General features: G+C 38.7%; 1 protein-coding gene across 1 annotated transcript in view; it reads left to right on the forward strand.

Moving 5' to 3' along the window:
• Nucleotides 1-523: 523 nt before the first annotated feature.
• Nucleotides 524-12,976, forward strand: part of LOC125857882 (protein DEFECTIVE IN MERISTEM SILENCING 3-like) — a 61,942-nt gene continuing 49,489 nt past the window's right edge. Inside the window, exon 1 of the mRNA XM_049537538.1 lies at nucleotides 524-546. The gene's annotated coding sequence lies outside the window, so the exon portion shown is untranslated. The remainder of the gene's footprint in view (nucleotides 547-12,976) is intronic.

Genomic DNA, 12,976 nt, shown 5'->3' on the forward strand with positions numbered 1-12,976 from the left:
CTAATTATCATGAAAAATATCTCTACAAAATTTTGCCAAATCATGATTTAAAAGTTCTCATATCTTGCATAATTAACAAAAAAATCACGAGTTGAATTTACCGCAAACATGAATAATATATTAAATGAATCAATACATCGAGAGGTTGAGATTGAATAAAAATCAATGTGCAATATATACTTTATTGTATCAACAATGTACATCTCTAATATATAGTTATACATCACCTATACACGAGTCTATACTATTTGTACAATATCGATATATTATACATACATACAATCATTTTATTGAAAACAATTTTTGTTACGTGTATCACTAAATTTAAACTATTTTTTTGGTATAGGTAAAATTACTTTTATTTTATATTTATGAAGTTTTTCCAAAATTATTTAAAATTGTACACGTGTCGAGTGTGAGTTAGTCGAGATTTTATGCACCAAATAAATTCCAAAACGCCTTCACACCAAATACCCCTATATTCACTTTGCTGTCAGAACTCACGCTCATTGTTGTTCTCCACTCTTCCCCTCAACGGCGCCAGTCTCACTCTTCTCGGAATCTCCGGCGATTCAACGATGGACAGCGAACAACGGAGAATGTCGATAGACAATGAGAAGGTGCAGGTTCTCCCTTTCCCTCTTTTGCCCCCTCTGTCTTACCTTCGATTGTTTAGTGAATTAAATAACTTTTCTACTCAATTGAAAATGCTCACTCTGTCAATGGAGTTTCAGGATAAGAGATATAAACCATAAAAATACTTAATTAATGCTTATGGGGACCGATAAAGCCGTCATGCATGTACTCTGATACAATTCTTCGTCAATTTCGATGTTCCTTTGGCTGCTAGTTTATGGTATCAGAGAATCTAGGGTTCTAGTTAGAGATTTTTATGATATCCAACTGTATCAATGTACATCATGATTAGGTAGGAAGGAGGATGTTGGGATCTAGTGGAAATGGAAATTTTACAAAGCAAGAGCGGGGTGGGTAAAACCGTGAAATGCTTTTTATTTAATGGAATGGGTCTGTCATAAAATCCACCAGTTCCTTTCTCACCAGGGGTATATCGACCCTCAAGTTCCATTTGGTCGATTTCTCCAAATTTTAGTTCTCTAATCCAAACTAGCTCACGAGTTGCTGCAACCATTACTCGATATGGTACTCCTTTGTACTTGATCGAGCAACCACACTTTGCGTCTTACACTTCCAAGATACCAAATTACCTCCTACTAAAACAAAATATCCAAACCTGGAATGTGGGTGATCTTGCCCAATCAACGTCTATATACCCAATGATATGCTTATGGTCTCGATCATCAAAGAGTAGTCCTGTACCTGAAACTCATTTTATATATCGTAAAATACGAACAACTGTATCCCAATGATTATTACAGGGGAAGTCATAAACTATCTTGCAAGACTCACAAGAAAAGGATGTCAGCTCTAGTCACTATAATTCAACTTTCCCACTATCCATCTATACTTTCCAAAATCGCGGAATGGCTCCCCCTGTCGTGGCAGTATATTAGCATTGGGATCCATAGGAGCGTCAATAGGTCTACATCCCATCATTCTTGTCTCCTCAAGAATGGCCAAGGCACACATGCATTGCGACATAACAATACTTAATCTGGACTGAGCAACCTCAATACCTAGAAAATACTTCAGTCCACTGAGGTCTTTAGTTTGGAAATACTGAAAGAGATTTTACTTCAAAATAGTGATACTATCCTAATCATTGCCGGTGATAACGATAACGTCAACTTAGACCACCAAATAAATACACAGATTAGATGCAATATATTGATAAAACACAAAGTGATCAACTTCACCACGAGTCATGCCGAACTCCTGAATTACTTGCTGAACTCCCCAAATCTAGCTCAAGAAGACTATTTCAAACCTTAGACTTTAGAGTGACCTGCACAATCAACATCCCCCCAGCTAATAAAATCATGTGGTAAAGAATCATTAATGTCCAACTGATGAAGAGGCCAATGACGAATGACAACCATAGATAGAAAAAGGCAGATATATGCTATTTTAGCCCGGGATGAGAGATTATCATTCTAATCCAACCCAAATATCTGTGTATATCCTTTGACAAAAGTGAAATTGGAAAACTTAGATCTGTCGGAACTAGTGCAGTGGTCACCAAAAAGTGCTCAAAATTTGGTATAAAATGTATGAATTGTCTCGAAATCACGAGTCAAGTCGCCCGAAAACTAGCTGGAACAGGCTCACGCATTGGCGCATGGTACTATCGCGGTCGCTAGAATCCTAGATCTAGCCTCGCGTGAGGTATTTGTGACCAATGATGTTGGTTGAGCTTTGGTTGCCGAAGGTTGCTGGACCTTGTGGTGGTGTTGGATTTTGCACTATACCAAAGAAAACATAGATAGTTGTGAGTAGTCACTGGAATTTGTACGCTGACAGCTGATTTTGCTTGAATGATGCACAACGATACTACTTTTTGAAAAGTGGCGGAAAGAGGTTCACATGCCCGCATTTGGTGTTGATCTCGTCGGAGTTGCCTTTCTTCAAGGCTAATACTGCATACTCCAATTGTGTTGGCATATTTTTTTTAGTGAGTATCAATCAGGTCTTCCATATGTAAATTTTGCCACTAGTGCATATAGAAGGTTTTGCCTGATACACAACCTATTAAAATCTTTTCTTGGTCCATGGGATGGTGGGTTCTCCATTATGTGATAGGTTGAAGCATAATATGTTTGGTTTTCTCTTGGATAACGGTGTTATGTAGAGCTGCAATGTAGTTCGTCGTTGTAGAGGGAGCTGTAATGGGTAGACCAGCCACTGGTGGTGGCTTGCTGCCGGTGGGCATTGCCATATCAACTATTCTGGAGAGATTAGGGTCACAATGATAGGATTTCGCTCGGAGAGTATTTTACTTAAGTGTAAGGTATGAGAATGTTTAAACCCTTTGGGTGACCCAGCGGTTTGGGCTTGGGAATTCCATATTGGAGGGCTCAAGTTTGAAATTTCTTGCCCGCGAAAGCAAGGGGCTTGCCTTGTGGGTCGAGCTCGTCGCATCGGGCTTGCCTAGTGCGGGTTATCTCTCCTATGTGGTTTGCGAGCTATTGCATAGGAGCGGAGGATAAGGGTTTTATCCTGTGCGCATCCAAAGGGTAGCGGCTGCGGGTTTTTCTTGTCATAAAAAAAATAGGTATGAGAATGTTGAACTAAATCATTTCACCTATGCCCTAACACTGAACCTAACTCTGAAACCTACATCTTAATGTAGTTTCACTCAAGATAGTGTCAATTTATAAGCAGATTCGGCTTTCATGCAATGCCTTTGCGTTTGATGTAACAAATCTTCATAATACGACCTAATTTGATTCTTCACATCACACTTCCTCAGAGAATCTGCTAGTGGCACCCATTTTGTCAAAGCAATGCATGACTTGCTAATCGTGTGTTACGTGCTCCTCACACCACAACAAAGCCCCAATTTAGACAATGACATTCTTGATCATATCACATCTGGTGTAATTAGATGTAAATGATTGTGGAGTTATTGTTGATTTTACTAGCTCATTACATGTTATAGTTTCCTCTTTCAATTGCAAGTTTTAGCCTTTTCAAACATTCTCTTTTTGTTGATATATCTCTAAAAGTTACTCTTTACCGATTAACAAGAAATATTTGGTGGAATTAATGAGGCTGCCGAGTGATACGCTCAAATTACACCTCCCTACAGAAGTATAAGCGATTGTTATCAAGTAAAGAACCCAACTTGTAGGTTGGGGTCGATCCCACGAGGAAAATGGTTTAGACTTTACTTTAACCAACAATTATATTCAATTAGTCAAATTACTTCCAGAAACGTAATTAAAAAAGGGGTTTTGTTTGTGTGAAACAAATAGTAAGAATTTAATAAGTAATCAGTAATCAAAACTCAATTTTGGTTGTTATCAAGATGAGAGAAATAACTAGGGTATACGTGTTTCCCACAAGCTCATAACGCAGTAATCCTAGTAATAGCAATCCTTTCCTAGTGTACTGCATGCAAAGTGATAAGTTAGGTATCTCTAAATCCTTGGTCCGGCATCTAGAGAGTTTCACCCCGCACCTTGGTCCGGCTACGTGTCTATAATTTACTAACCCTTAACTCTACCTCATATTAGACATCATAATCGATGTTTGGCTTAGTTATTACTTCGCACCAATCGACACTAGCCTATTAGATAGTATCACACTAAATCTATGTTGATAATTCTTTTCTCGTTAATTACCTCCTTGGTCCGGCAAGCAGTAACAAGGCAAGTTCTAACGTTGGCCACCGTTAAAAAACTTTCTAAACGAAAGAATTATCAATGCAAGCAAAACACTATTCAAGAATTGCTTATTTACTATTCATACTTTGTTAATCGCTCATGGTTCCCACAACCCTAGTTGTGGATTTAGTTACCCATATTAGCAAGAACACAATTCATAGTTTTAGATGAAGAAATCATGAACTTACGTAAAGAGAATAATAAACCCAAAAATTCAACTTGAATTGCAAAGCCAAAATCTTCAAAACGAACTTAGGAAATCAATAATTGCTAGGTTTTCAAATTAATCTCCCAAGTCACAAAGTAAAACTAGAATAATAATGTTCAACAACCCCCAACAACGAGGTTTACATGCCCTATTTATAGAAAACAAAGCCTAAATTAAAAAGGAAACAAATTAAGGAAAGTTTGTTCAGGCACGCGTCTTCATTCCACGAGACTGACTTACAGACCATCAATGGATCTACGGTCCGTAAGTCCCTTCCGTCAGCCAGGACTTAGAAAATATTTCAGCTTCCAAAAATCAGCGTCTCTGAAGCAAACGACGAACTTGTAGTACGGTCCGTAGACTGATCTACGGTCCGTCAATCCCCTCCGTAGCTCCACACTTAGAATCTTCAAAAATCAGGTAGTGGAAACCTCGCAGTATCAATCTACGGATCAACAGTACGGTCCGTAGATCCTTCTACGGACCGTTAATGGCCACCGTGGTTCCACACTTGGTCAGATTTCCCTGATTTGTCTTTCATACCTTGCCCGCTGATCTATGGTCCGTAGATCACCTCCGTGAATGCCCTTTTGTGCATTTTTTTCAGCTGTCTGTATACTTCCGCGCCTGAACATCTTTCCTGCAAAATATGATAAAAACACATAAAAACCAATACAAAAAGGCCCTAGACACACACAACTTGTAAGTGAAATGTATTAGAAATATCGTAAACTCACAGTATATCATCGAGTTGAATAAAGATTGCTCATCAACTTGTTTTGAGAAGATATGCCTGCTGAAATTAGGAGAAACAAACAAAGGAATTTGTGTGTCTATTACAAAAAAAGTTAAAGACTCCTAAATGTTTTTAGTTTTATCATCATGCGTGAACATGGCAATTCACTTTTAGTATTATATTTAATTTTTATTATTCTCTTACCTTGACAAAGTAAGCCGAGGGTCTACCGGAAACAACCTCTCTATCTCTATGAGATAGGGGTAAGGTCTGTGTACACTCTACCATCCCAAGACCCCAGTTGTGGGATTACACTGGGTATGTTGTTGTTGTTGTTGTCAAACCTGCAAGTTAGTTCTTACCTGTGCATTAATTTTCAAGAACTACTAGAGGCTTGATGCAAATGATAATTGTGTTCTTTTGAGACACATTAGAAGGGAGCCAACATGGATATAACTAACAGGCTAAACTTTGTCAAGTTTCTAGCAAATCAGCTTGATCTATGGGATAGAACATGCTCTTTTTCACTTTGGATCTGATTACATAATTGAAGGCTTTTAATAAAGTTCTTATGTAGTAGTATTCGTTAAGTCTAGTAATGGCAAGTAAAACGAGGTTACTTATAAAATGGCATGTAAAATGGGGTTTATCTTGTGGTTGAGAAATTAATGAGGACTATATTCAAGAACTGAGATTACTATTTAGTCCCTGCCTTATTTTATTTGGTTTTATTACCATTTAACTGCTCACACTTCAGATATGGGATAGTCATCTTGTTCGCAAGATATGTTGCGTTGGTGAGGTTGGGCCAAGGGTTTAGCTTACTTGCCTGGATGTTACTCGGTAGGGTCTTGGTGGTAGATGCTGGTCTGTTGGTATTCATCTGTATGCCAATTGACTCTGGAAAACCTGTGAGTCCTACTATTATTTTTTGATTGGTAAAGGATAAGTGTATTGATACTTGATGCTGGAGAAATGTACAATTAGCAACCTTACAAGGAAGTCCTATTATTTCATTTTTCACTTTATGTATTCATGTTTCCCGGGCCCTTCAAACAGTTTGAGAATGCACTTGTGAGTAGTTTTTTCTCTCTAAACACAATAATATCAATCCCTTTGCGGCTCCCCTTTACCAATTTTTATTTTATATCTACAAACTTAAGGGACTTAGCTTCAAAGCACTTCCATTAGTTAATGTTGATGCCTGTATTTGAACTAGTACCTGAAATTGTCAAGTTTGTTTTCCATTGCCCTGTAGTTGGTCGCATGTTCTAAATTTACTAAAAATGAGGGCTGTTCGATAAAGCCTCAGCTTTGGCCTCTTTCCATCTATGTAGTATATTGCCTGTAGAAACTTTGGCATCCTGTTGTGGAAATCTGAATGTTCAACCTTCATTTGTATTTTCAGAAGGAAAGTATATTTTATGTTCCTCCTTAATGAAACAAAGATAAAAAAAATGGCATGTATGATTTGCGCATTAGTATTACTTGTTCACTGTAGATGTGGTGTGCACTCTAGGACCTTATACTAGACACTTGTTGAACTTTTTCTTAATAAGCAACTCTAACAAACTGATGTTTTTACATTACTTTTCCAGCTACGAATCTCTCCTAAGGCACCACTTATGCATGATCCATCGCTCAATCAAGGAGGTCAGATTAGTTCCTTTACTTTTGCTGGCAATCGGGACAGAATGCAAAATGGAACTGCTGAGGCTGTTATCTGCCATTCCAAGGTGGTTATGATTTTCAAAGATATCTGCCTAGTTTATTTTATTTTGTCACTCATGGATGCAATATACACAATATTCATGACTGCATCATTTAATTACTGCAGAAACTTGAGGATGCAATCAAGGAGATTGGTCTTAAAATTAAGCACCATGATGATAATATCAAATTCTTAGAGGGTCAGAAGAACAGGTTGGATGATTCAATTTTGGATTTAGAAGGTATTGTTTCCTTCTTTTCAAGTTAATTAGGTGTGCTGTAAAATGCTTGTGCAATTTAAAAGGTTACTGTAGTTATTTTGTTCTTTCAGTAACCTAGAATATAATGCTTTTACTCTGTCTTTATGGGAGGGAAACAATCAACCATTGTAAGATTGTCATATCAATGGGAGTCTTTCACATTTCAAGTAAATATGGATTTCGTGATTACCTGTAGTGCAGAATATCAGCCATCAGCTTGTTTCAGTGAGCTTAATATATTGTTCATGGGTTTAATGTTGTGTATTGCCTATTTAAAAGCACTCAGTGTAGACTATAGCACTCACTTTAACTTTTTTCTTTCCCTTTTGTCATATGCCTTTTCACTGTTTCTCAATTTTAATGCCTTGTGCTTGTGGGGTATTGTAGTTGCTTTCGGCAAAACTTATTCAGCAAGTGGAACTGGTTCTGAAAATAAGGAATCTTCTAATGGGAAGAATGAGTTGGAGACCATTGAAGAAATCTTAACATTGAACAGTTGCCAGCTGCCAACTCATAATGGAACTCAGATTAGTCATATTCCGTATATGAAGGACGTGATAGGAATGGTTGCTTTGCTTGGCAAGGTTGACGACGATAATATCAGCAGGTTAGTTTCACATAGCATCCAGTAATTGCTGGTGTTTTCTACAAAAAATAGATGAAGAAGAAAAAAGAAATGAGCTTTGTATGAGTCCACTTTCTATTCTAGTCCATGTTCAAGAGATTATAGCACTCGTTCACTCTGTCCCAATCAAGATGACAATATATGGCTGCATGATGGTGAAGACTTGAGACAAAAAGTTTGATACGTTCTGGTCTTTGAATTTGTCATAGGTATACTTAGAGTGATTAGGGTTTGGAGGTCGCAGATTAGGGTAGAAGGTTAGTTGGTATTTGAACGTTTTCTCGCTTTCTTAGGTCGTACTAAGTATATTATTATTATTATTATTATTATTATTATCATTAATAATAATATTCTTATTGTACTTTTCATCCTCTCACTAGGTATGTTTTTGCTGTTGTTGTTAATACTTTTGGACCTTTTCTTTGTACAATTGACCTGGGAATAGCCCCTTAGCATGTGGAGACTCTTTTGTGTATGAAAATGAGCATCTCTTTGCTTAAAGCTAGGTCTTGTCATGACGTAGGAGTTAGAATCTGAATAGTTCTTTTTATTTTGAGATTGAAGATGAAAAAAGCATGGCGTTTAAAGAATGTTAGAGTTGGTTAAAGTCTCATGTTAGTTGGGGAATGGATGTGCGTTTGCGTATATGGAAATCCGCCCCTCATGAGCTAGATTTTGGGTTTGAGTTTGGTGCCATATCCTTACATGATATCAGTGCCAGGTCAGTCCCTGTTTGGGCTTTCTGTCCATTTTCCAGTTGAGCCTAGACGTGAAAGGGGTGTTCAAGTAGGTTAGAGCCCCACATTAGTTGGGGAATGAATGTGTGGTTTGCATATACAGGCTTGGGCAATCTCCCCCATGAGATATATTTTGGGGTCGAGTGAGTCCCTAGTGCCATATCTTTACCAAGAAGTAGGCAGATAATGGAAGTTCACTATACTAACCAATTTTTTTTTAGAAGTTCACTGTATCATGACTGACATTTGTGTTAGAATAGAATAGGNGTGAGTCCCTAGTGCCATATCTTTACCAAGAAGTAGGCAGATAATGGAAGTTCACTATACTAACCAATTTTTTTTTAGAAGTTCACTGTATTATGACTGACATTTGTGTTAGAATAGAATAGGAAAACGCAATCCTACACAAACTAGGAATAGTTTATAGTCTCCTATTTGGTAAGGAATTGTATTATATAGTGTCTATAAATAGGGTTCTCTATGTAATTATTACAACAACAATTCAATAATATTCTTTCCTTATATTTCTCACATGGTATCAGAGCATTGGTGAGAAAAAAAAAGTCAGAATCCGGTGACTGTCAACGGCTGGTTTGCATTGTTGTCTCGTTTTACAAGTGTAGTGCGACAACCCACACCACCATGAGGTGCGGGACACTCAGGCGAGCAAACCCCAGTGAGCTCCTCTGAGTTTCACCGAGTCACGCTCACGCGCCGCCAGGAGTTCCAGGGTCCCGTCACCACGCGCCGGCGCGTGCGACACTTTTCGGCCAGTTTTTTCGACCAAGTTTTTTTCATTGAGGTCGCCTCTCCATTCCGAGGCAGACTGTATATTTATTTTCTTATTCCGACCAGTTTCGGGCAGTCAGACCTAATTTCTGGCGACTGCACCCTTTTTTTTTTTTTCCAAATTCTGACCAGCCTTATTTTTTTTCCTCTCTCTAAATTCATAATATGTCTTTAGGGATTGATATTTTTGGCTCCAAGAATATAGGTAGTTCAAGTGCTATGATCACTTCAGAACCATTAATGGGAAGCTCAAACTATTTTGCCTGGGCTTCCTCGGTTGAGTTATGGTGCAAGGGGCAAGGCGTTCATGATCACTTAACCAACAATACTTGTGTAGTAGATGAAAAGGCAAAGGCTAGTGAGACAAATAATAACGTCAAAGCACAATGGGAGAAGGTTGATGCTCAATTATGTAGTCTCCTATGGCTATCTATCGATTCCAAGTTGATGCCCTTGTTTCGCTCATCCCAAACATGTTATTCAGTTTGGGAAAAGGCTCGTGCTTTATATACTAATGATATATCTCGATTCTATGATGTGATATCTAGAATGACTAGCTTAAAGAAACAAGAATCCGATATGTCTACTTACTTGGGTCAGGTACAATCAGTCATGGAGGAATTTGACACGTTGATGCCAATCACTACAAATGTGGACAAACAACTAGAACATAGACAAACGTTTCTAGTTCTTACACTTGCTGGACTCTCTACTGACCATGATTCAGTGCGTGATCAGATTTTAGCTAGTCCTACAATTCCTACAGTTGATGAATTATTCTCTCGTCTACTTCGTATTGCCGCGCCTCCCAGCCACAAAGTAGTTTCATCACCGACCTTTGATTCCTCTGCTCTCGCATCTGAAACCATAGAAAAACAAGTATATCAATCTATGGAGAATCGACGAGGAGGAGGTCGTCTTGGAAAACCTCGATCCAAGTGTAGTTATTGTCATAAGTCTGGACACACTCGTGACATATGCCATAATTTGCATGGTCCACCACCCAGTTATGATCCTGCTACTCTAAAGGAATATAATGAGTTCCTTCGTAATCGTGCAAGTAAGCATACATCTTCACAAGAAGCATTTGTTGCTCCGCCTGATCGACCATCCCATAATGCTCATATTGCTCAATCAGAATATGATGAGTTCCTTCAACATCGAGCAAACAAGCAAACGTCTCCACAAGTAGGTTCGGTTGTTCAACATGATGTTGCTGTTGCGGGCAATTCTTTTGCTTGTGTTTCACAGTCTAACACTCATGGATCATGGGTCATGGACTCGGGCGCTTCTAATCATGTTTCTGGTAACAAATCACTTCTGTCAGATATTGTTTATTCACAATCTCTTCCTGCTATTACTTTGGCCAAAAGGGGTTGGAAAAGTCACACCCCTATCTTCTATCACTCTAGACTCTGTTCTTTATGTCCCTGGTTCCCCTTTTAATCTGGCATCTGTTAGTCGTTTGACACGTGCCTTACATTCTGGCATAACCTTTTTTGATGATTTTTTTCTCATGCAGGACCGCAGTACGGGACAGACGATTGGCACAGGACATGAATCACAAGGCCTTTACTATCTTACCTCTTCAAATTCCTTCACAACATGCTCTGTTACAGATCCTCCGGACCTCATTCACAAACGTTTGGGACATCCGAGTCTATCTAAACTGCAAAAGATGGTGCCTAGTTTATCTAGTTTGTCCAAATTAGATTGTGAGTCGTGTCAACTTGGGAAACACACTCGTGCCACATTTTCACGTGCTACTGAGGGTCGTTCAGAGTCTATTTTTTCATTAGTTCATTCTGATGTTTCGGGTCCTAGTAGAGTCAATTCCACCTTAAGATTTCATTATTTTGTTAGTTTCATTGATGATTATTCGAGATGTAATTGGGTTTTCTTAAAGAAAGATCGTTCTGAGTTATTTTCTATATTCAAAAGTTTCTTTGCTGAAATAAAAAATTAGTTTGGTGTTTCTATTCGTACTTTTCGTAGTGATAATGCCTTAGAATACTTATCATCCCAGTTTCAGGAGTTTATGTCTCACCAAGGAATTATTCACCAAACATCTTGTCCATACACTCCTCAACAAAATAGTGTAGCAAAAAGAAAGAATAGGCATCTCATTGAGATTGCTCGCACTCTCCTCATTGAATCCCATGTTCCGCTGCGTTTTTGGGTGATGCAGCCCTTTCATCTTGTTATTTATTAATAGAATGCCCTCATCTTTTATTTCGAACCAGGTTCCACATTCCATACTATATCCACAGTCACATCTCTATTCTATCCCTCCTCGTGTATTTGGGAGCACATGCTTTGTTCATAACTTAGCCCCAGGAAAAGATAAATTTGCCCCTCGTGCTCTTAAATGTGTCTTTCTTGGTTACTCTCGAGTTCAAAAAGGGTATCATTGCTATTCACATGATCTCCGCCGATATTTTATGTCTGCCGATGCAACATTCTTTGAATTTCAACCTTACTACACATCTTCTGATCATCTTGATATCTTTGAGGTCTTACCCATACCTCAGGTCTTACCTGTACAGACTTTTGAGGGACCTACGGTATCTTCAACATCTCCAGTTATAGTGCCACCACTCCTAACTTATCATCGACGTCCACACCCAGCAATAGTCTCAAATGATTCATGTCATGCGCCGGACCCTGCTCTCACTGTGGCCTTGCTCCCTGCTAGCCAATCGATTGCACTTCAAAAAGGTATACGATCTAACTCGAAATACTAATCCCCATTATACTTTCTTGAGTTATCATCGTTTATCTTCACCCCATTATGCCTTTGTATCATCTTTGTCCTCTATTTCCATCCCTAAGACTACAGGAGAAGCACTTTCTCATTCTGGATGGAGGCAGATGTCTGCTTACATTCGAGTGGTACTTGGGAGCTTGTCTCCCTTCCTACAGGTAAGTCTATTGTTGGTTGTTGTTGGGTTTATGCGGTCAAAATTGGTCCAGATGGTTAAGTCGATCGGCTTAAGGTTCGCCTTGTTGCTAAAGGGTATACTCAGATATTTGGGCTTCGCTCCTGTGGCCAAAATAGCATCAGTCCGTCTTTTTCTATCTATGGCTGTCGTTCGTCATTGGCCTCTTCATCAGTTGGACATTAAGAATGCTTTTCTGCATGGTGATCTTGAGGAAGAAGTCTATATGGAGCAACCACCTGGTTTTGTTGCTCAGGGGAAGTCTAGAAGCCTTGTATGTCGATTGTGTCGGTCACTATATGGTCTGAAATAGTCTCCTCGAGCTTGGTTTGGAAAGTTCAGCACAGTAATTCAGAAGTTTGGCATGACTCGTAGTGGCGCTGATCACTCTGTGTTTTATCGGCATTCAACACCAAATTTGTGTATTTATTTGGTTGTTTACGTTGATGATATCGTTATCACCGGCAATGATCAAGTTGGTATCGCTAATTTGAAGCAATATCTCTTTCATCATTTCCAAACTAAAGACCTTGGCAGATTGAAGTATTTTCTTGGTATTGAGGTTGCTCAGTCTAGATCAGGTATTGTTATTTCTCAACGCAAGTATGCTTTAGACATTCTTGAGGAGACAAGAATGATGGGATGTAAACCCATTGACACTTCTATGG

This window comes from Solanum stenotomum, chromosome 3, assembly GCF_019186545.1.
Source record: "Solanum stenotomum isolate F172 chromosome 3, ASM1918654v1, whole genome shotgun sequence".
Classification (NCBI taxonomy): Eukaryota; Viridiplantae; Streptophyta; class Magnoliopsida; order Solanales; family Solanaceae; genus Solanum; species Solanum stenotomum.